The sequence below is a fragment of the Lithobates pipiens genome, unplaced genomic scaffold, assembly GCF_037356315.1.
Source record: "Lithobates pipiens isolate NorthernLeopardFrog02 unplaced genomic scaffold, aLitPip1_a1.2 Scaffold_41, whole genome shotgun sequence".
NCBI lineage: Eukaryota > Metazoa > Chordata > Amphibia > Anura > Ranidae > Lithobates > Lithobates pipiens.
In genome coordinates this window covers 3747461-3772369 of record NW_027507861.1, presented here as the reverse complement: position 1 = coordinate 3772369, position 24909 = coordinate 3747461, and the positions used below count along the sequence as shown (strand labels likewise).

General features: G+C 49.3%; 1 protein-coding gene across 2 annotated transcripts in view; it reads left to right on the top strand.

Annotated features, from left to right (window-relative positions):
- Positions 1-1040: 1040 nt before the first annotated feature.
- The window catches only part of LOC143956802 (uncharacterized), a 69230-nt gene continuing 45361 nt past the window's right edge, over positions 1041-24909 (top strand). The window contains exons 1-2 of one of the 2 annotated variants that reach the window (XM_077466975.1): positions 1041-1097; positions 17981-18070. The gene's annotated coding sequence lies outside the window, so the exon portion shown is untranslated. Of the gene's footprint in view, positions 1098-14708; positions 14731-17980; positions 18071-24909 lie in introns of those variants that run through there. The other variant, XM_077466976.1, reaches the window with a different exon arrangement.

The following is a 24909-nucleotide window of genomic DNA, read 5'->3' as shown; positions in this document are numbered from 1 at the left end:
AGTGCTTAAGACAACTTACCGTAACAAAATACCCCGTGATTAGTGGGCCCCACACTGGGGACCTTGGATTGTGGGCTACTTGAGGGTAGGGACTGATGTGAGTGTGCGATGTACAGGGATAGGGACAATTGTAGACACTCAGGATGGACTGGTGTCTTTATTCAACCTTACTAACTATGTAACCATCCATAGATCGGGAGATCCTGCTTCTCTGAACCATGGGAGCCGTACACTCCTCTATATGGGAGAACATGAGGTCTCCACCGTGACACAGGTGGTCACTAATGAGAGGCACTTACTGAGGTAGTGGGGGGCTCCACCCAGTAAGTACCTCTCATTAGTGACCACCTGTGTCACGGTGGAGACCTCATGTTCTCCCATATAGAGGAGTGTATGGCTCCCATGGTTCCGAGAAGCAGGATCTCCCAATCCAATCCAATTATTTTTCTCATTTATTTTGTTATTAAATAATTTTATTAAATTGTTTTTAGTTTACTATTTTGTCACCATAATATTTCTGTTTTGATTGTTCCCCAACAGCTAAGTATGGACAGCATGGATTCCTGGCTGGGAATGTGCTTGGTACTTTTATTGTGATCTTTTCACACTTTTTTATTTTATTATTTTTTATTTTCTTATTTTCCTTTTTTGCTTTTCTGCTTCTTTTTTTATTTATTTATTTTTTTTATTTATATTTTTATTTTCTTATTTTCCTTTTTTTGCTTTTCTGCTTTTTTTTTTTTTATTTTCTTTTCCTTTTTTTGCTTTTTATTATTTATTTAACTTTTTTGCTTTTCTGCTTTTTTTTTTTTTTATGTGTTTTTTTTTTTTTTTTTTTCAGCTATGTGGAGCAGCACCACCTAGTGTCCGCTCTCCATACTGCGCCCCTCTGTATTAATCAGTGCCGTTATTTTAGTGAGACAAATACAGGAAATACCAGACTGAGGACGTAACAAATGAGTTACACCCTTTTTTTTTTTTTTTTTGTTTGTTCCTGTTTCCGACCATTTTAGATCTGCTTCCAGACGGTTGAGCAGCTTCTCCATCTTAAACACACGGCCACCAGCATCGGATTTTCTCCACGTCACACCACACAGGTAAGTCATGTGGATGTCCTATTCATAGTACAGGGCTCCTGTCCCTGCTATAGACATACCAATCATCTGTGACCGGCTCCTCCCCCTTGTGATGATTCATCTGGGTGTATATACTGTATATATGTATGTGGATTGTACTTTTACACTGTGGGGGTTATTTACGAAAAAGCAAATCCACTTTGCACTTGGAAGTGACGTCGCTGGAGATCCGAGGGGGACATGCAAGGGAAATGAAAAACAGCATTTTAGCTTGCACATGATTGGATGATAAAATCAGCAGAGCTTCCCTTCATTTCAGATCTACCCCTTAGATTTGCAGCGACTGCCCTTCCAAGTGCCCTTTCAGTGCAAAGTGGATTTGCCTTTCGTAAAATAACCCCCATTGTCCGTCTGTCCCCCTAACAAGAAGGTCACCAAACTCTCTACATGTTGAGGGAAAGTTTTTTCTGATCTGGGAGTTCAGTAAATTGGGCTTCAGAATCGACTTCTCAGCGTTTGGTTTCCTCTTCATTGCCGACCATTAAATGGGCCTCAGACCGGCTCCTGTAGTCCCCCCAGGAAGGACATTCAGGCTCATCTCCCACCATGTTCTCTGATGTGTCAGAGACAGAATAAGTGGGAAATACCAGAAGAACCCGCTGGGGGTCCTGGAATTCCAAGAGTAGATTTTATTGGGGGAGGGGGGGGGGGACCTGGCAGTTTAATCAGAATGTTCTTACTCCTTCCTGGCGTCATTGTATTGGCTGCACTTGTGATTCTAGAGGTGGAGAGTATGACAATCCGCACTTCTCTGCTGCACACATCATCCACCCTCACACACTCCTCTCCTGTACATACTGCCCACTGTCATACCCTCCACACTCCCCTCCTCTACATACCGCCCACTGTCATACCCTCCACACTCCTCTCCGGTACATACTGCCCACTGTCATACCCTCCACACTCCTCTCCTGTACATACTGCCCGCTGCCATACCCTCCACACTCCCCTCCTGTACATACCGCCCACTGTCATACCCTCCACACTCCCCTCCTGTACATACTGCCCACTGTCATACCCTCCACACTCCTCTCCTGTACATACCGCCCGCTGTCATACCCTCCACACTCCTCTCCTGTACATACCGCCCGCTGTCATACCCTCCACACTCCTCTCCTGTACATACCGCCCGCTGTCATATCCTCCACACTCCCCTCCTCTACATACCGCCCACTGTCATACCCTCCACACTCCTCTCCGGTACATACTGCCCACTGTCATACCCTCCACACTCCTCTCCTGTACATACTGCCCGCTGCCATACCCTCCACACTCCCCTCCTGTACATACCGCCCACTGTCATATCCTCCACACTCCCCTCCTCTACATACCGCCCACTGTCATACCCTCCACACTCCTCTCCGGTACATACTGCCCACTGTCATACCCTCCACACTCCTCTCCTGTACATACTGCCCGCTGCCATACCCTCCACACTCCCCTCCTGTACATACCGCCCACTGTCATACCCTCCACACTCCCCTCCTGTACATACTGCCCGCTGTCATACCCTCCACACTCCTCTCCTGTACATACCGCCCGCTGTCATACCCTCCACACTCCTCTCCTGTACATACCGCCCGCTGTCATACCCTCCACACTCCTCTCCTGTACATACCGCCCGCTGTCATATCCTCCACACTCCTCTCCTGTACATACCGCCCGCTGTCATGCCCTCCACACTCCTCTCCTGTACATACCGCCCACTGTCATACCCTCCACACTCCTCTCCTGTACATACCGCCCACTGTCATACCCTCCACACTCCTCTCCTGTACATACCGCCCGCTGTCATACCCTCCACACTCCTGTCCTGCTCTAATATACTTATTTCCCACTGTCATACCATCCGCTAGGGATGAGCTCGGTGTTTGAGTCGAACGCATGTTCGACTCCAACACCAGCTGTTTGACAAATCCAGAACTTTGTGGGCCTTTCACGCCATGTTCGTGTGGGGCTCATGGCCCACAATGCACTGTGCCATCGCAGTGCATTGCTGGCTGAAGATTGGCCAAGCATGCACCGTGACCCCACATGCTTGGCCAATCACAGCGCCGGCAGCGAGGAGAGCCATAATTGGCCACAGGCATCCTGCCTGTGGTCAATTCTAGCTCAGGGGGTTTAGTACACGCCCCACACTATATAAGGCTGCCAGTGCGGCGGCCTTGTGTAGTGTGTTGCGGCATTCAGGGAGAGAGCAAGATAGGCAGGGACAGTGTCATCTTTTCTTGTGAACCTAGCGCTGTTACAGTGGGTGTTGTGTGCCTCCTGCACAGTATACACCTGAAGCTACCCCAATTGCTGGTGTTCTGCAGATCCTATACTACAGGCAGGCAGCTGCAGTAATTACAGTTGGTGTACTGTGTTATCTGCTCAGTGTGCACCTAAAGCTACCCAATTGCTGGTGTTCTCATCTCCCTGCAGGCTATTAGTATGTCTGGAATAGGGATGAGCCGAACACCCCCCGGTTCTGTTCGCACCAGAACTTTCGAACGGACCCCAAATTCATACGAACTTTAGAACCCCATTGAAGTCTATGGGACTCGAGCGTTCGAAATTAAAAGTGCTAATTTTAACGGCTAATATGCAAGATACTGTCCTAAAAAGGGTTTGGGGACCTGCCTCCTGCCCCAGGGGACATGGGTCAATGCCTAAAATGTTTTTAAAAATGTCAGTTTTGGCGGGAGCACTGATTTTAATGACGATTAAAGTGAAAAAAAAAAGTGAAATATTCCTTTAAATATGGTGCCTGGGGGGTGTCTGTAGTATGCCTGTGAAGTGCCACGTGTTTCCCGTGTTTAGAACAGTCCCTGCACAAAATGACATTAAACGGAAATAACACCATTTAAAACTGCTTGCGGTTTTAATGTTATATCTGGTTCCTGCAATATGGTTGAAAATCATTGAGAAAAATGGCATGGGTAGCCCTCCCTGCCCATTACCAGCCCCTTTGGGTCTTGTACGCATATTAAGGGGAACCCCGTACCCATATTAAAAAAAGGAAATGCGTGTGGCCCCCAGGCCCTATATACTCAGAACAGCAGTATACAGGCGGTGCAAACAAGACAGGGACTGTGTAGGTTTGTTGTGTTAAGTTGAATCTGTTTGTAATTTTCAACTGGTACATTTTTAAAGTGTAGCTCCAGTCAAAAAAACTATTTTTAAGCTTTTTGGAAAACATAGGGAAGGGTTATCACCCCTGTATAATTTGTTTTGTCGTCCATCTTTTTTCATCTCACTTGCTGTTGTCTCCTTCCGTTTGCAAGTAGGAGATGTTTGTAAGTTGGATGTTTGAAAGTAGGGGCCTGCCCTATATGCTCTGCAGAAATGGCGGAACAAGGTGTTGGTGTTGCCACAACATTATAAGCCCTGAAAGTGACTCTTGGTGGGCGCTGGAGCGCCCTGCTGTGAACGATTATATCAAGAATTGTAATTACATGCCATTGTTGAACAGTGGTAGAAAAATTGGCCTTTGGTGGTTGTGGTTCTGGTGCCACAACACTATAAGTCCTCACCGTTACTCTGGGTGGGCACAGGAACGGGCCCCCTGTGAAATATTATATCAAGAATTGTAATTACATGTCCCTGTTAAACAGGGGCAGAAAAATTGGGCCTTAGGCGCTGGTGCCACGACACTTCAACCTCTCCCATATACTCTTGTTTGAGTGCAGGAATTAGCCCTGCTGCAAAGCATTGCATCAAAAATTGTACTTAAACGCCCCTGTTAAACAGGGGCAGAAAAATTGGGCTGATGGCATCAACCAGAACCAGAAATGTTCTTCCAATATATCAGCGGAGGAGGAAGAGCATAGACAATCAACATAACAGGACAGTCACTCAGCATCAGCATAGGCAGTCTTGAAGGGATGTGGTATTTCAAAAAAAATTATTCGGTTACATCAGCTTCAGGTGCTTGGTAGCTGTGGGTGATCCAAGACTGATTCATCTTGATGAAGGTCAGTCGATCAACTGATTCGGTGGACAGGCGCACCCTGTGATCGGTAACAAAGCCACCAGCAGCACTGAAGGTGCGTTCCGAAAGAACGCTGGATGCAGGACAGGCCAGTGGCTCAATTGCATACTGTGCAAGCTCTGGCCAGTGATCCATCCTCAAGACCGAGTAAGCCAGAGGATTTTCGGTGGGAAAGGTGTCTAAGTCTGACCTTGCCCCTAGGTATTCCTGCACCATGTAAATCAGACGCTGGCGATGGGTGCTGGAACCGATCATACCTTGGGGCTGCGGACTAAAAAATTGTCTGAAAGCATCAGTCAGACGGCCACCTTCTCCACCGCTCCTTTTGACCGATGCCTCAGCAACACATTGTCCAGGACCAGAAGTTTGTAACCTCCCAGTCTCTGGGAACGCGTTGCACAGAGCTTTCTGCAAGGCCTCCCGGAGATGTCTCATCCTCTGCTCCCTCTGCGATGGCAAGATAAGGTCGGCAACCTTACCCTTGTACCGTGGATCAAGGAGAGTGGCCAGCCAGTAATGGTCCCTCTCCTTGATCCGAAGAATACGATGATCCTTCCGCAGGCTTTGCAGGATCAGGGAGGCCATGCAGCGTAGGTTAGCTGAGGCCTCTGTTCTGCCTCAAGTGCCCTGTCCATTTTTCCACGCAGCGTATGCTCCAAGAGGTGGACAAGAGGTACAGTGTCACTGATGCATGCACTGTCACTGCTCACCATCCTTGTGGCCTCCTCAAACGGTGACAGGACAGTGCATGCATCCCTGATCATGCCCCACTGGCGTGGTGAGAAAAAACCGATCTCCCCTGACCCTGTCCTGGTGCCGTAGTCGCACAGGTACTCATTGATGGCCCTCTGCTGCATGTGCAGCCGCTGCAGCATGGCCAATGTTGAGTTCCATCTGGTGGGCATGTCACATATAAGGCGGTTCTTGGGCAGGTTCAACTCCTTTTGGAGCTCAGCCAGCCGAGCACAGGCATTAAATGATCGGCGGAAATGCACACAGACTTTCCTGGCCTGCTTCAGGACATCATGTAAGCCGGGGTACCTGCCCAAGAACTGCTGCACCACCAGGTTAAGGACGTGAGCTACACAGGGCACATGGGTCAGTTGTCCCTGTCGGAGGGTGGAGAGGAGGTTGGTGCCATTGTCGCAAACCACCATTCCTGGCTTAAGCTGGCGTGGCGTCAACCACCTCTCGGCCTGCCCCTGCAGAGCTGACAAAACATCCGCCCCAGTGTGGCTCCTGTCCCCCAAACAAACCAGCGCAAGCACGGCATGGCATCGTTTTGCCTGCGTACTTGCGTAGCCCCTGGAACGCCTACGGAGCACCGCTGGTTCTGAGGACAGAGCACTGGAAGAGGCCATGGAGGAAGAAGAAGAGGAGGGAGTGGAGGAGAGAGGTGTGTCACAACCAATAGTAGCATTTTGGAGGCGTGGTGGCGGAACAACCTCCAGCACTACTGCACCTTGTCCTGCATCCTTCCCAGCTGCCAGAAGAGTGACCCAATGGGCCGTGAAAGACAGGTAACGTCCCTGTCCATGCCTGCTGGACCATGAGTCAGCGGTAATATGCACCTTACTGCTGACCGCCCTGTCCAGCGAGGCAAGGACATTGCCTTCCACATGCCGGTAGAGAGCTGGAATCGCCTTCCGTGAGAAAAAGTGGCGTTTGGGGACCTGCCACAGAGGAACCGCACATTGTACAAACTCACGAAAGGGGGCCGAGTCTACCAACTGAAAAGGCAGCAGTTGAAGTGCTAGCAATTTAGCCAAGCTAGCATTCAACCGCTGGGCATGTGGATGGCTGGGAGTGAACTTCTTCCGCCGGTCCAGCAGCTGGGGCAGGGACATTTGCCTGCTATAATCGGACGTGGGTGTACCGCTAGCAGAGTTCCCGGAAGCACTTGGCTGTGACACACCTAATTCTACACCTTCATTCCTCTCAGAGCAGGTTTCAGAGAGGACTGAAGGTCTAGTGGGGTTGGAGATGCCAGCTGATGAGGAGCAAGGAGAGGTCCGCTTTGTTCTTTGGTGTAGGTCTTTGAGGTACGCTTGCCAACGAGCTGCATGGCAGGTCAACATATGTCTGGTCAAGCATGTGGTGCCCAAGCGGCTGATGTTTTGGCCACGTGAGATACACTTGAGACATATGTTGCAAATAGCAGCGGTGCGATCTGATGCACTCGTCTCAAAAAAGGCCAACACCAAAGAACTTTTAGAATAACGCGCAGAGGCAGCGCCCTGCACAGGCGGAGCTCTGCGGTGTGATTCAGTCGGTGTGCTGCCCCTAAGCTGGCCCCCGGAGGGCATCCTGCCTCGTTGGACATGTGCCTCCTCCTCCTCCTCCTCTCTCCTACCAGGCACCCACGTGGAGTCAGTGCCCTCATCTATCGCTGTAGCAAACCTGGCAGTATGCTGCAGCTTGTGGAACATGACTGCCAGATTGCTGTCCTTCTTGAGCATCCCCTCTCTCTGCGCTCACGCTACTGCCTTCCTCTAGCTGAGTGTCATCATCAGAGCCCACAAAACACTGGGCATCCTCCTGGAGCATGTACCCAACACTGTGCTCAAAGAGTTTAGGAGACTCCTCAGGAGGACGTGGTGGGTCTAGGGAAGGAGTCACTGATGATGACATTGAGAGGAGGGAAGACGATGCGTTGGCAGCTGCTTTGCTACTACCCTGAGACTGGGTGAGAGAGGATGAAGAGGGCTTGGTCATCCACTCTACCAAGTCGTTGGCATGTTGCGGTTCAACATGTCCAGCTGCCGAAAAGGACAAGCGTGTCCCATGGCCACGTGCTGATGACAATGCACCGCGTCCACGACCAGCACTGTTGTCTCTAGACACAGAGCCTGCTTGCCCTCTTTTATCGGCTCGCGCCTGTCTGCCTCTCCTTGCTGGCCTTCAAGACATGGTAATGGCCTGAAGGGAATTGGGTAAAACAGCAGTTGGGTAGTGTATATTGTGCTGGAGGCACACAACACCCACTAACTCCTGCAGATGCCTTTATTATAGAACACCAGAGATAAAGGGGTATATACAGATGTATACTGTGCTGTGCTGGAGACACACACAACTTCCAATAACTCCTGCAGATGGCAATTGGGCTCAAATAGAGAAGAGCTATGTAGGTGGAAATAGCGGTATGTACTGGGTACAGAGCACGCAGACAGCACGCACTCCTAACTCCATCTCCTAACACTACTGACTGCAAGCTCTATTATTAAAGCTAGATCACTAGCTATATAGGTGAGGTGAATATAGCGGTGTATACTGCGGTCAGGGCACAGACAATAACCACTACACAACAGCAAGATAGAAAATCGGCCGAAAACGATCGGTGTGTACTGTGTTGAAGGTACACAGAACACCCACTGCTTCAGACGCCAACACACTAGACAAGGCCGCCGCGCTGGCGGCCTTATATAGTGTGGGGCGTGCACTACACAGCCTGAGCTATGATTGGCCACAGGCATCCTGCCTGTGGCCAATCATGGCTCTCCTCGCTGCTGGCGCTGCTATTGGCCAAGCATGCGGGGTCACAGTGCATGCTTGGCCAATCATGAGCCAGCAATGCACTGCGCCATCGCAGTGCGTTGTGGGCCGTGAGCGCCACACGAATTTGACGCGAACGGACCAAAATGTTCGGACTTCGCCGAACGGACGAACAGCCAATGTTCGATTCGAACGTACAGTGGTGTGAAAAAGTGTTTGCCCCCTTCCTCATTTCCTGTTCCTTTGCATGTTTGTCACACTTAAGTGTTTCGGAACATCAAACCAATTTAAACAATAGTCAAGGACAACACAAGTAAACACAAAATGCAATTTGTAAATGAAGGTGTTTATTATTAAAGGTGAAAAAAAATCCAAACCATCATGGCCCTGTGTGAAAAAGTGATTGCCCCCCTTGTTAAAACATACTATAACTGTGGTTGTCCACACCTGAGTTCAATTTCTCTAGCCACACCCAGGCCTGATTATTGCCACACCTGTTCACAATCAAGGCATCACTTAAATAGGAGCTGCTTGACACAGTAAGGTCCACCAGAAGATCCTTAAAAGCTACACATCATGCCGAGACCCAAAGAAATTCAGGAACAATTGAGAAAGAAAGTAATTGAGATCTATCAGTCTGGAAAGGGTTATAAAGCCATTTCCAAAGCTTTGGGAATCCAGCGAACCACAGTGAGAGCCATTATCCACAAATGGCGAAGACATGGAACAGTGGTGAACCTTCCCAGGAGTGGCCGGCCGCCCAAAATTACCCCAAGAGCGCAGCGACGACTCATCCAAGAGGTCACAAAAGACCCCACAACAACGTCCAAGGAACTGCAGGCCTCACTTGCCTCAGTTAAGGTCAGCGTTCATGCCTCCACCATCAGGAAAAGACTGGGCAAAAATGGCCTGCATGGCAGAGTTCCAAGGAGAAAACCACTGCTGAGCAAAAAGAACATCAAAGCTCGTCTCAATTTCTCCACAACACATCTTGATGATCCCCAAGACTTTTGGGACAACATTCTGTGGAGCGATGAGACAAAAGTGGAACTCTTTGGAAGGTGTGTGTCCAAGTATATCTGGCGTAGAAGGAACACTGCATTTCATAAAAAGAACATTATACCAACAGTAAAATATGGTGGTGGTAGTGTGATGGTCTGGGGCTGTTTTGCTGCTTCAGGACCTGGAAGACTTGCTGTGATAAAAGGAACTATGAATTCTGCTGTCTACCAAGAGATCCTGAAGGAGAATGTCCGACCATCTGTTCGTGTACTCAAGCTGAAACGAACTTGGGTTCTGCAGCAGGACAATGATCCTAAACACACCAGCAAGTCCACCACCGAATGGCTGAAGAAAAACAAAATGAAGACTTTGGAGTGGCCTAGCCAAAGTCCTGACCTGAATCCTATTGAGATGTTGTGGTATGACCTTAAAAAGGCCGTTCATGCTCGAAAACACTCTAATGTAACTGAATTAGGACAATTCTGCAAAGATGAGTGGGCCAAAATTCCTCCAGGATGCTGTAAAAGCCTCATTGCACATTATCGCAAACGCTTGGTTGCAGTTGTTGCTGCTAAGGGTGGCCCAACCAGTTATTAGGTTTAGGGGGCAATCACTTTTTCACACAGGGCCATGATGGTTTGGATTTTTTTTCACCTTTAACAATAAACACCTTCATTTACAAATTGCATTTTGTGTTTACTTATGTTGTCCTTGACTATTGTTTAAATTGGTTTGATGTTCCGAAACACTTAAGTGTGACAAACATGCAAAGGAACAGGAAATGAGGAAGGGGGCAAACACTTTTTCACACCACTGTACGTTCGACTCGAACACGAAGCTCACCCCTAGTCTGGAAGGCCAACAAGGAGAGGCAGACAGGCGCGAGCCAATAAAAGATGGTAAGCAGGCTCTGTGTCTAGAGTCAACAGTGCTGGTCGCGGACGTGGTGCATCGTCATCGTCAGCACGTGGCCATGGGACACGCTTGTCCTTCTTTTCGGCAGCTGAACGTGTTGAGCCGCAACATGCCGAAGACTTGGTAGAGTGGATGACCAAACCCTCTTCATCCTCCTCATCCTCTCTCACTCAGGCTCAGGGTACTAGCAAAGCAGCTGCCAAAGCATTCTCTTCCCTCATCTCAATGTCATCAGTCACCCCTTCCCTAGACCCACCACGTCCTCCTGAGGAGTCTCCTGAACTGTTTTGAGCACAGTGTTGGGTACATGCTCCAGGAGGATGCCCAGTGTTTTGTAGGCTCTGATGATGACACTCAGCTAGAGGAAGGCAGTAACGTGAGCCCAGAGAGAGGGGATGCTCAAGAAGGACCGCAATCTGGCAGTCATGTTCCACCAGCGGCAGCATACTGCCAGGTTGGCTCCAGCGATGAAGAGGGAGAGGATGAGGGCACTGACTACACGTGGGTGCCTGGTAGGAGAGAGGAGAAGGAGGCGGCACATCTCCAACGAGGCAGGATGCCCTCCAGGGGCAAGCTTAAGGGCAGCACACAACTGAATCACACCGCAGATCTCCGCCTGTGCAGGGCGCTGCCTCTGCACGTTATTCCAAAAGTTCTTTGGTGTGGGCCTTTTTTTGAGATGAGTGCATCAGATCGCACCGCTGCTATTTGCAACATATGTCTCAAGCGTATCTCGCGTGGCCAAAACATCAGCCGCTTGGGCACCACATGCTTGACCAGACATATGTTGACCTGCCATGCAGCTCGTTGGCAAGCATACCTCAAAGACCCACACCAAAGAACAAAGCGGACCTCTCCTTGCTCCTCATCAGCTGGCATCTCCAACCCCACTAGACCTTCAGTCCTCTCTGAAACCTGCTCTGAGAGGAATGAAGGTGTAGAATTAGGTGTGTCACAGCCAAGTGCTTCCGGGCACTCTGCTAGCAGTACACCCACGTTCGATTATAGCAGGCAAATGTCCCTGCCCCAGCTGCTGGATCGGCGGAAGAAGTTCACTCCCAGCCATCCACATGCCCAGCGGTTGAATGCTAGCTTGGCTAAATTGCTAGCACTTCAACTGCTGCCTTTTCAGTTGGTAGACTCGGCTCCCTTCCGTGAGTTTGTACAATGTGCGGTTCCTCAGTGGCAGGTCCCCAAACGCCACTTTTTCTCACGGAAGGCGATTCCGGCTCTCTACCGGCATGTGGAAGGCGATGTCCTTGCCTCGCTGGACAGGTCGGTCAGCGGTAAGGTGCATATTACCACTGACTCATGGTCCAGCAGGCATGGACAGGGACGTTACCTGTCTTTCATGGCCCATTGGGTCACTCTTCTGGCAGCTGGAAAGGATGCAGGACAAGGTGCAGTAGTGTTGAGGTTGTTCCGCTACCACGCATCCAAAATGCTACTATTGGTTGTGACACACCTCTCTCCTCCACCCCCCTCCTCTTCTTCTTCCTCCATGGCCTCTCTTTGTCCTCTGAACCAGCTGTGCTCCGTAGGCGTTCTAGGGGCTACGCAAGTACGCAGGCAAAAAGATGCCATGCCGTGCTTGCGCTGGTGTGTTTGGGGGACAGGAGTCACACAGGGGCAGATATTCTGTCAGCTCTGCAGGGGCAGACTGAGAGGTGGTTGATGCCAGGCCAGCTTAAGCCAGGAATGGTGGTTTGCAACAATGGCACCTACCTCATCTCCACCCTTCGACAGGGACAACTGACCCATGTGCCCTGTGTGGCTAACGTCCTTAACCTGGTGGTGCAGCGGTTCTTGGGCAGGTACCCGGGCTTACAGGATGTCCTGAAGCAGGCCAGGAAAGTCTGTGTGCATTTCCACCGATCATTTAATGCCTGTGCTCGGCTGGCTGAGCTCCAAAAGGAGTTGAACCTGCCCAAGAACCGCCTTATATGTGACATGCCCACCAGGTGGAACTCAACGTTGGCCATGCTGCAGCTGCTGCACATGCAGCAGAGGGCCATCAATGAGTACATGTGCGACTACGGCACCAGGTCAGGGGAGCTCGGTTTTTTTTCACCACACCAGTGGGACATGATCAGGGATGCATGCACTGTCCTGTCACCGTTTGAGGAGGCCACGAGGATGGTGAGCAGTGACAGTGCATGCATCAGTGACACTGTACCTCTTATCCACCTGTTGGAGCATACACTGCATGGAATAATGGACAGGGCACTTGAGGCGGAACAGAGGCAGGAAGAGGAGGACTTCCTTGCCTCTCAAGGCCCCCTTTATCCAGACAGTGTTCCTGCTGTCCCGCCCATCACACAGGAAGAGGAGGATGAGGGGGATGATTGTGTCAGCATGGAGGTGGAGGCTGGCACAGCATCAGCAGCAGCAGTCTTTTAGGCATGTTTTACAGTCCCAAGAAACCTGTAGACTTGTACGTAGCTGGGAGGAGGTTGCTGCGGATCATGTTGTCCTTAGTGACCCAGAGGACTCCGGACCGAATGCCTCAGCTAACCTACGCTGCATAGCCTCCCTGATCCTGCAAAGCCTGCGGAAGGATCATCGTATTCTTCGGATCAAGGAGAGGGACCATTACTGGCTGGCCACTCTCCTTGATCCACGGTACAAGGGTAAGGTTGCCGACCTTATCTTGCCATCGCAGAGGATGAGACATCTCCGGGAGGCCTTGCAGAAAGGTCTGTGCAACGCGTTCCCAGAGACTGGGAGGTCACAAACTCCTGGTCCTGGACAACATGTTGCTGAGGCTTCGGTCAGTCACAGAAGGACTGATGGAGAAGGTGGCCGTCTGACCGATGTGTTCAGACTATTTTTTTTAGTCCGCAGCCCCAAGGTATGATCGGTTCCAGCAACCATCGCCAGTGTCTGATTTACATGGTGCAGGAATACCTAGGGGCAAGGTCAGACTTGGACACCTTTCCCACCGAAAATCCTCTGGCTTACTGGGTCTTGAGGATGGATCACTGGCCAGAGCTTGCACAGTATGCAATTGACCTACTGGCCTGTCCTGCATCCAGCGTTTTCAGAATGCACATTCAATGCTGCTGGAGGCTTTGTAACTGATCACAGGGTGCGCCTGTCCACCGACTCGGTTGATCAACTGACCTTCATAAAGATGAATCAGTCTTGGATTACCTGAAGCTGATGTAACCGAAATAATTTTTTTGGAAATGTCACATCCCTTCCAGACTGCCTATGCTGATGAGTGACTGTCCTGTTATGTTGACTGACTATGCTCTTCCTCCTCAATGATTCTGCTGATAGCTTGGAAGAACATTTTTGGTTCTGGGTGCCCCCACCAGTGGCTAAGGCCCAATTTTTCAGCCCATGTTTAACAGCGGTGTCTAATTACAATTTTTGATGCAATACTTTGCAGCAGGGCTCATTCCTGCACTCCAACTAGAGTTTCTCTAAGGTGTGGCAGTGTTGTGGCACCAGTGGCTAAGGCTCAATTTTTCAGCCCCTGTTTAACAGGTGTATGTAATTACAATTCTTGATATAATCGTTCACAGCAGAGCGTTCCAGCGCCCACCAAGAGTCACTTTGAGGGCTTGCAGTGTTGTGGCAACACCAACATCTTGGGGCCAAATTTCTGCAGAGCATATAGGGCAGGCCCCTACTTTCAAACGTCCAACTTACAAACGCCTCCTACTTACAAACGGAAGGAGACAACAGGAAGTGAGATGGAAAAAGACGGACAGCCAACAAAATTATACAGGGGTGATAACCCTTCCCTATGTTTTCCAAAAAGCTTAAAAATAGATTTTTTTGACTGGAGCTACACTTTAAAAATGTACCAGTTGAAAATTACAAACAGATTCAACTTAACATAACAAACCTACACAGTCCCTGTCTTGTTTGCACCGCCTGTATACTGCTGTTCTGAGTATATAGGGCAGGGGTGGCCAACCCGCGGCTCTTTGCCTGGTTCCATGCGGCTCTTGCGGTCGGACTGGGCCGATGGTTCAGTGGGCTGGTTTACAGTGACAGGCAGCCCTAGTCTCTGCACTCCTCTGCTTTATGAGAGTATAAGCGAGGACCTGCTCCGCTCCTCCCACACATCAACAGCCAATCAGCAGGTAGTGTAACCCTCCCCAGCCTGCCACGTTTGAATACATAGGCGCTGGAGTGAGGCTGAAAGGGGGCAGAGGAAGGAGAAACACGCTGTATCTGAAGCCGATGAGATACAAGAAGGTATGACCACAAGTGTGCAGGTTACTGATCTGTCCTCCCTTCTCCCTCTGTCTTGCTCTGTACTTTTTTTTTTTTATTTTTTTTTTTTTTAATAGCTGTTTTACCTGCACACTGATAAGATCTGCTCAGCACATTCTCTGTCTGTTGATAGTGTGACACACGGCTGGCTGTTAACCATTTCAGCTTCTTTTCACTTATTTATCCAGAGCTCTGTGTGTGCTGCATGCTTTCTGTGATGTTTTTTGGAAGAATTTACTGCTAGTTCATGCTAGAAGACCCATTAACAGTTTATTGTTATCCTGACCAGTTCACTGTTTGTAAAGCCCCTGTACACACGGTCGGAGAATCTGTCGGAATGAGTCTTATCGGACCGTGTCGTCAGATAATCCGCCTGTGTGTGGTATGCATCGGACTGATTCCGTCCGACCCAATTTTCCAACATGTCGGAAATATTTCCCGACCAACTGGGCCGATCGGACCTAATCTGATCATGTGTAGAGAATTTTGATTGGACCAAGTGCCACGCATTGCTCAGATCAAATTCCTACATCAAAGCTATTGGCTACTAGCCTGAATTTAGTCCCATCGTAACAAAATTACGTCATCACGTTCTGAAAGATCGGATTTTTCGCCAACTTGGCCCGACCGTGTGTATGCAACAGTTTCGGGCACATTCCGTCCGACTAAATCCGACGGGCAAAATCAGACGAATTTGGTTGCCAAAATCTCCGACTGTATGTACGTGGGCTAAGACAATTTGTATTTTGGAAATTAGATGAGCTGTTGTCTTCTGTCACATGGATGTACTTTCAATGGAAGATTACTGACTTGATGAAAATGACTGGCCTGTGGTCTTTGTAGTGTTAAAACAGTGTGTGACATTTTACAATAAATCCAGCTGAGCAAAAGTATGTGTGTATGAGGAAGGGATGGGGTGATGTTCATGTGTGCCCATGCGTATGATGGGGCTCTTTGCGGTAACTTGGTAAAAAAATGTGGCTCTTGGTTTTCGTCTGGTTGGCCACCCCTGATGTAGGGCCTGGGGGCCCCAAGCCTTTCCATTTTTTTTAAATTTGGGTACGGGGTTCACCTTAATATCCGTACAAGACCCAAAGGGGCTGGTAATGGGCGGGGGGGGGCTACCCATGCCATTTTTCTCAAGTTTCATCCATATATCCAGGACCAGCATTACATTAAAGGGGTTGTAAAGGTTCGTTTTTTATTTTCTAAATAGGTTCCTTTAAGCTAGTGCATTGTTGGTTCACTTACCTTTTCCTTCGATTTCCCTTCTAAAGGTTTTTTTTCTTTGTCTGAATTTCTCACTTCCTGTTGCTATTCTGCTGCTTCTCCTGAGTACGGGGATACCACATATGTGGGACTTTTTGGTAGTCCAGCCGCGTACGGCACCCCGAAAACCAATCACTGCCTTCAGGGTTTCTAAGGGTGCAAATTTCTGATTTCACGCCTCGCTACCTATCAGTTTCGAAGGCCATAAAATTCCAAAATAGCACAAAACCCCCCCCCCCCCCCCCCCAAATGACCCCATTTTGAAAAGTAGACACCCCAAGCTATTTACTGAGAGGCATGTTGAGTCCATGAAATATTTTATATTTTGCCACAAGTTGCAGGAATATTACAATTTTTTTTTTTTCACAAAGTTGTCACTAAATGATATATTGCTCACACATGCTATGGGCATAAGTGAAATTACACCCCAAAATTAATTCTGCTGCTTCTCCCGAGTACGGGGATACCACATGTGGGGGACTTTTTGGGAGCCTAGCCGCGTACGGGACCCCGAAAACCAAGCACCGCCTTCCGGATTTAAATATAAAACGCTACCAAAAAAAACTGTTAGCAATGGCAGGGATCAGGCCTGACTCTGCGATCACTGCAGTTATGTGTTTAGTGTTTTGTAAGTGACAGTGATCGATTGATACTGCACTTGGGTGGGCTGGGCGGAGGGGCAAAACGCAGGTGCCAGCAGGTATCTGGGCTGATCCTGCTAACAATGCGTTTTTTTTGGAACCCTAAACTGCTGGGGACGCTAGTATAGATCTGATCAGATTCTATACCACTACGGGAGGTGTATGCTTTGTGTGTGGGTGTTAGCGGTACTGGCACTAACCTAGCGCTGCCTGGGGCGACGCAGACCCTGACCCTAAAACCTAATTGATATCACCCGCCGGGTGATCAGGGGTTAAACCTTTATTGGGTAATAAATGGTGGGTGCCCTGATGCTATAAAAAGCAAACTAACCAGAGTCACCCGTAACACTTATACGGTGATCACTGGTGAAAGGGTTAACTAGGGGCAATCAGGGGGTTCAAAATTTTATTAGGTAGTATATGGGGGTCCCTGGCGCTATATAAAAACCTGACGGGGAACCTAAATAACTAACTGGCTAACCAGCGTCACCAGTGGCACTTTTTACGGTGATCGCTGGTAAAAGGGTTAAGGGGGTTAAAACCATTATTGAGTAGTATATGGGGGGTACCTAGCGCTATAAAAACCTGGCGGTGAACCTAAGAAAATAACTAGCTACCTAACGACACCAGTGACACTAATGCAGCGATCAAAAAAAGATTGCTTAGTGACACTGGCAAAAGGGGGTGAAAGGGTTAACTCTAGGGGCAATCAGGGGGTTAAACCTTTATTGGGGGGTGATAGGGGGCTATCCTGGACCTAACACTAACTGCCCTGATAGTTTTTACTGTCACAACTGACACTGAATGCAGTGATCAGAAAATGAATGATCACTGCAATCAGTGACACTATGACTGGGAGGGGGAGGGGCGATCGGGGGGGGGGGGGGTTATGTGTGCCTACGTGTTAGTGTAGTGTTTGGTGCACTTACTTTCACTTCTCCTCGTAGTCCGGTCAAAAAGACCGCCCCGAGGTGAATGACATCACTTCCTCTCTGCCTGTGTTTACACTACACAGGCGGGGGAAGCTTCTCATTCGCCAGGAGCGATCGAGAGAGGATGGCCAGAAACCAACGGCCATCCCCTCATCCCGGATCACTCCTAAAGCGAAATGGACCACCGTATCCAGCGGGAGGGGGTCCGATCGGACCCCCCCCACCAGCTGGAAGGCAAGCACGTACATGTACATGCCATTGTGATGACGTACAATGCCATGCAATCAGTTCCGTTATTTTAGTGAGACAAAAACAGGAAATACCAGACTGAGAATGTAACTAATGGGTTACACCCCCTTTTTTTTTTTTTCCTGTTTTCGGCCATTTTAGATCTGCTTCCAGAAGGTTGAGCAGCTTCTTGGTCTCCATCTTAAACACACGGCCACCAGCATCGGATTTTCTCCACGTCAGACCACACAGGTAAGTCATGTGGATGTCCTATTCATAGTACAGGGCTCCTGTCCCTGCTATAGACATACCAATCATCTGTGACCGGCTCCTCCTCCTTGTGATGAATCATCTGGGTGTATATACTGTATATATGTATGTGGATTGTACTTTTACACTTTGTCTCTGTCTGTCCCCCTAACAAGAAGGTCACCAAACTCTCTACATGTAGAGGGAACTTTTTTACTGATCTGGGACTTGTGTCAGAGACAGAATAAGTGGGAAACACCAGAAGAACCCGCTGGGGGTCCTGGAATTCCAAGAGTATATTTTATTGGGGGGGACCTGGCAGTTTAATCAGAATGTTCTCACTCCTTCCTGGCGTCATTGTATTGGCTGCACTTGTGATTCTAGAGCAGGGATCCTCAAACTACGGCCCTCCAGCTGTTATGAAACTACACATCCCATGAGGCATTGCAAAACTCTGACATTCAGACATGGCTCGACATGATGGGAATTGTAGTTCCTGAACAACTGGAGGGCCATAGCTTGAAGACCCCTGTTCTAGAGGTTGAGGGTGGAGAGTATGACAATCCGCACTTCTCTGCTGCACACATCATCCACCCTCACACACTCCTCTCCTATACATACTGCCCACTGTCATACCCTCCACACTCCTCTCCTGTACATACCGCCCGCTGTCATACACTCCACACTCCTCTCCTGTACATACTGCCCACTGTCATACACTCCTCTCCTGTACATACTGCCCACTGTCATACCCTCCACACTCCTCTCCTATACATACTGCCCACTGTCATACCCTCCACACTCCTCTCCTGTACATACCGCCCGCTGTCATACACTCCACACTCCTCTCCTGTACATACTGCCCACTGTCATACACTCCTCTCCTGTACATACTGCCCACTGTCATACACTCCACACTCCTCTCCTGTACATACTGCCCACTGTCATACCCTCCACACTCCTCTCCTCTACATACCGCCCACTGTCATACCCTCCACACTCCTCTCCTGTACATACTGCCCACTGTCATACACTCCTCTCCTGTGTATACCGCCCACTGTCATACCCTCCACACTCCTCTCCTTTACATACCCCCCACTACAACAGAATAATATGAATGATAGACACAAGAGAAATGAATACTCAGAAAGTTTTACCGATAAAATGTTATTATTGAAGTTTAAATATATCTCTGCCAAGAAATCTGGATTTGAAAAATGTTGGATAGTAAACTCCATCCCAGCACTACTAGGATCCCCTTAATGGCCGTACCTCTAAACTTCACCCCCTCCTTTAATGGCGCTCCTCCTGCCGTCCTCACAAATGTCACACGAGCGCTTTCTAATAATCCCCTTACTTTCCCAATTCTTGGTAGAAGTCATTTCCCAGACTGGTGTTTTTAGGTTGGGGGGGAAACTCCACAAACGGAGCTGAAGTTTCCCAACAAGCTAAAAATTCACTTTTTTTTTCAATGACATCAATTGAAAGTCCTTTTCTTTCACACTTCAGAACCCGCCCTAAAACCCCACTCTGATAAACTCTGATAAACTCTGATAAACTTTCTTCTCTCCAGTTCCACAGTAGGAAAATGATTGTCGAATTTAACCTTTTCCAGTCTTTCTGATGAAATGATGACCATATTCAACAAACAATCTTTAGCTCTAGGAAACAGTATTTATATTTTGTTGTGGGAAAAATCTGCCACCCCTGGATCCCCCACTGAACCCCAAGGATGGTGTTCTCTTGCAGCCCTAGTCCCCATTATGGGCGTAGTAGGAGATGGCAAGGGAAGACACCTCCTTGAAGCTAGCATGGATCCAAGGTACCCCCCCAACACCGCAATAAAAGGGGAGTTATTTCTTAAAAAAGATATGGCATGGGCTTGGTTCCCCTTCATGGACTGGGTGGGGAAAAGACTTAATAAAAAGGTTGAATAATTACACTGGAATCATCGATGACGTAATGGAAAAGAATTCTGAGGATATTTCTAAATTTAAATACAGAAAACAATTAGAACTACACTAGTTAGCCATAGAAAAGCATGAGTGCTGCTTTAAAGGGGTTGTAAAGGTTTGTTTTTTATTTTCTAAATAGGTTCCTATAAGCTAGTGCATTGTTGGTTCACTTACCTTTTCCTTCGATTTCCCTTTGTAAATGTTTTTTCTCCAGTCATTTTCCTGGACGGCACACCTGAGAGATGATTGATCCACCTGACAGGAAACACAATCAACAACAAGTTTAAAAGTTCCCACCCCTCCCTCAGACCCTCAGTTCTTGATTGTGTTTCCCACAGGATGGCAGTGAAACCAAGTTTCTCAGTTTTATTGTGTTTCTCTGAGGGGTCTGGGACCCCTTTTTCTCTACAGAATTGTTTTCCCTGGGACTCAGGCAGACAGGGTCTGTGACAGTCTCGCGCGACCTCCAGGGGCACCTGGGGGGGGGGGGGGGGGAGTTTTTCCAGGAAAACTTTGTTTCAGCCTCACAGGACAGGGGAGTTGTCCTAGTAGTGCTGCTCCCTATTTGTGCTTTGCCTTACCTAGAACGCCGGGTTCGTTGGTGGAGTGCGGTGAGTTGCATCTTTTCCCTAGCAGCGGTGCTAAACGCGGATGGCGTGCGTTCCAGCACTACTGCGCATGTCCGGAAGTTCGCCGGAGCACCGTGTCACTTCCGGGCATCGAGTTTCCGGAATGGCGGTGGAGATCTCTCTGATGCAGTGATGTCTGGACGCAGGCGTGCGTTCCAGCATTGCTGCGCAGGACCGGAAGTCCTGCGGGAGCGTCCCGACGTCCTTTCCGGGCGACAGACCTCCAAAAAATGGCGCCAGTCAGCAGTCCTATAATGGCAGAGGGTGCAGTGGAAAGCACCCAGGCAGTGCTGCTGGTGAAACTCTTCATGCAATTGCAGCATCTCCAAGGCAAACAGGGGCAATGCTCAAGACAGCACCTGGTACAGCGATCCTGCAGGACAGCTAAATTGCTATGGAGGTGGAAGGTCCGTCTGAGCAAACAGCCATTGAGGTCGCCGCAGGGGGTGAGTGATCCAGCTGTGTTTTGTAGGGGCAGGGTACTCTGAGGCAGACCCCCCTTCCCCCTTTAGGACATGGGTAGCTAATTGTCTATTTTTACTGTTTCCAGGGACTGAAGGCTCTGCCCAGGGGTCAGCCAGTAGGTCTATAGGAAAAGCTACTTCGAAGTCCAGGCGTTGTGGTTATTGTAATTCTAAATTGGCACAAGACCACAGCAAGCCTTTCTGCGATAGATGTATCTTTAAGCTCGCAGGCAAGGGGACCGCCCAGGTTGCAAAGGAGTGTCGGGCCTTGCAGTCAGAAATTCTAGCTACCCTCCAGTCTTTCCAGACTACACTAGAGAAGGGTCGGGATGAAGGCCCATCTGGTAGAGACCCCTCGTTCACAGGAAAACCTGAGCTTTTAGTACTGGGGAGGAAGATTCGGACCAGAATAGCCAGGGGGAAGCTAAGCCTGGGGGACTTTTGTTCTCAGCGGAGGACATGGAAGGCCTATTAAAGGCCATTTACGCCTCAGAAGATATTCAGCACAGGATAGGGTGTATAGAGGCCTAGGAAGGTTACAGGCCAGAACCTTTCCTGTCCACCAGTCTCTGAAGGATATAATCCTCAGAGAATGGAAGGAACCTGAACGTAAACTCCTCAGACTAAAAGCTTGGAAGAGAAGGTGCCCCTTTAAGGATGAGGAGGAGGATTTTTTTTTTTTAAAAACCCCTGTTTGGATGCAGCCCTAGCACAGGTGTCCAAGAGGTCTGATTTGTCCTTCGAAGACTCTGGAAGCATTCAGGACCAGATGGATAAAAAGTCTGAGACCTTACTCAAGAGGGCCTGGGAGGCGAATGCGGCGGCGATGGTGCCTGCTCTAGCCTCTGCCTGTGTAGCCAGAAATGCAGACGCCTGGCTTGGCAGATTGATGGATCATGTCTCACGTAGTAAGGAAACTAAAGGAATTGTAGACTCGCTGGAGCTAATCAGCAGAGGAAAGCAAACCAAAAGGAAACCATTCCGGCTAACGTGGACTGTCAGCGTTGTGGTCCCCAATTCCATAACGAATTCTTCTTCTGTCTCTCCACGAGGGTGGAGTTTGCCAAATAGGAGCTGGTCTGGGGGTAGAGGGTGGTCTGTGAAGATCCGCAGCATCTAAGAGACCCAGCTTGACAAGGAGCTCTTGGCCCTCCTGGAGCGTAGTGACAGAATAGGTGCTGCCATTGTGAGGTACCACAAGCTTAAAGGGGAACCCCCATCTGTATCGAATCCGGGCCGATTGCAGGGCAGCAGTAACATCTTTGAGGTTCCTCCTTCTCTCCAAAGTGGCTGGGGAAATATCCGGGAAGATTTGAATTTGAGCATCATCTAAAAGAATGCGCTGTTTGTTTCTCGCTGCACGTAATATGTCCTCTTTAACCAGAAAGTCTTTCATGCACAAGACAATATCCCGTGGGGGTTTGTTTGCAGGAGGCTTCGGACAGAGGGCTCGGTGTATCCGATCGCATGTAAAGGAGGACGATTCGTGGTCTGGCAGGAGAGATTTAAAGAGGCGGATAACAGTAGGTATCAGGTCTGTCTCCGATTCCGAGATCCCACGGAGATGCAAGTTATTGCGTCTATTCCTGTTATCGAGCTCCTCGATTTGCGACTGCATAGTTAGAACCGTTGATGCGAGGGTTTCATGTTCTCTGCTGAGATCATTATGTGCCAGCGTAAGTTCGTCGTGTTTGCTTTCCAGCCTGTCCGTCCTGGAACCCAGGGCCGCAATCTCCTGCGCCAAGGCTTGCGAGGTCTTGTGCAGCTCCGTTTGAAACTTGGACGCCAGCCTGTCATACATAGCTTCCAGGCTGGCGTCAAGATCCGCTTTTGAGAGAGAGTTATTGTCTCCTACCTGGGGCTGGAGCGAAGGAGAGCCTGTGGAGACTTGCGGTGAGGCGAGCGGGGAGGAAGCGATACCGCACCGCTCCGCGCCATCTTGGGCCATCACGTTGCTGTCCCTCGTGCGCAGGAGATAGTGAGTTAAGATATGCTGGCTCCCGCTACGAGACTACTTCTTCTTCGCCGGCATGCACCGTGTTTAGGGGACCTGGAGGGTGTAGGTCATGAGGTGCCAAACTGAATATAATCCCTCCAGGGCGCTGATAAAGTTCCGAGGGAGACGGAGCTATCCCTTCAGGCCGCCATTACGTTCAGCGCCGCGCATGCGCCCCCAAGTCCATATATTTTAAGCCTCTTAAAGGAGGGGTACAGACTGGAATTTCAGAGCTTTACCCCACAGAATTTTCTTATTACTTTTCTCCCCAGGGACCCAGCCAGGGCAGAGGGGTTACTGGGAAATATAAAAGAGCTGGCAGAGCAAGAGGTTATTGCTCCAGTACCAGCCAGTCAGTTGGCCCAGGGCTTTTACTCACACGTGTTTGTGGTTCCAAAACCCTCGGGCAAATTTCGGTTAATAATAAATTTGAGAGGACTCAACCGTTACTTACTACACAAGAGGTTCAGAATGGAAAGTATTTATTCAGTAAGAAAACCTCTTCAGGCAGGAGTTTTTATGGTCACTCTGGACCTGAGACGCATATCTACACATACCCATTGCTCCCGAACACCAGAAGTACCTAAGCTTTGCAATTTGCATACAGCAAAAGGTACAACACTGGCAGTTCAGAGCACTCCCCTTTGGGCTGGCGGCCAGCCCAAGGGTATTCACGAAGGTAATGGCCAAAGTCGTAGCATACCTACACCTCCAGGGTATAGGTTTAATACCCTACCTGGACGACTTACTGATCTACAATGTGGATCAGAGGCAAGCTTTGATAGACAGAGACATCATGTTAGAGACTCTGGAGACCTTGGGTTGGATGGTCAGTCGGGAGAAGTCCTCACTGATACCATCTCAGTCCAAACTGTACCTAGGCTACCTGTTAGACTCGCAGGGCACAGAGGGTATTCCTACCAACAGAAAAGGTAGTGAAAGTCCAGAATGCAGTTGTCACCCTTCTCGAAAGAGGAGAAGCCTCTCTGAGGTATAAAATGAGACTGCTGGGTCTAATGACCTCCTGCATACCGGCAGTAACTTGGGCACAACTCCATTCTCGGCAGCTTCAGGCCTTTCTGCTTGCCTCATGGGGAGGAAAAAGAGAAACACTGGAGAGGAGAGTGTTCCTCACAGAGGAGGTCTCTTTCTCTCTGCTGTGGTGGCTCGACTCACACAACTTGTTGAAGGGTTGCCCCTAGTCCCAGATAGACCCTTTGGTCTTAACCACAGACGCTAGCGCTTGGGGTTGGGGGGGCTCATCTGGGAGACCGGTATGCCCAGGGGGTCCTGGAATCATGGCCAAGCTCGGGAGTCCTCCAACTTCAGGGAGCTTCTGGCGGTAGGCAAGGTGCTAAACTATTTCCAAGAGCAGCTGCAGGGCAGAGAGGTACAGGTCCTCTCAGACAACCTGGTCACGGTCGCCTACCTAAACCACCAAGGGGGACAAGGTCAGGCAAACTGAAGGAGTTAGCACAGCAAATCCTAGGGGAAGCGGAAAAGAAGGTCCTTTCACTTTCAGCGATTCATATAAAAGGCTCGCTCAATCTGCAGGCGGATTTCCTAAGCAGACAACCCATCCTTCAGGGAGAATGGGGATTGAGCAAAGAAGTCTTCTCCCTGGTGTGCAGACATTTTGGCAGGCCAGAAATAGATTTATTCACTTCCCGGAGGAATGCGAAGGTCCGCAGGTTTTTCTCCCTTTACAAGGATCAAGAGGCAGAAGGGATAGACGCTCTTGTACAGGTGTGGGATTTCAGGCTGGCTTATGCCTTTCCCCCACTGGTACTCATTCCCA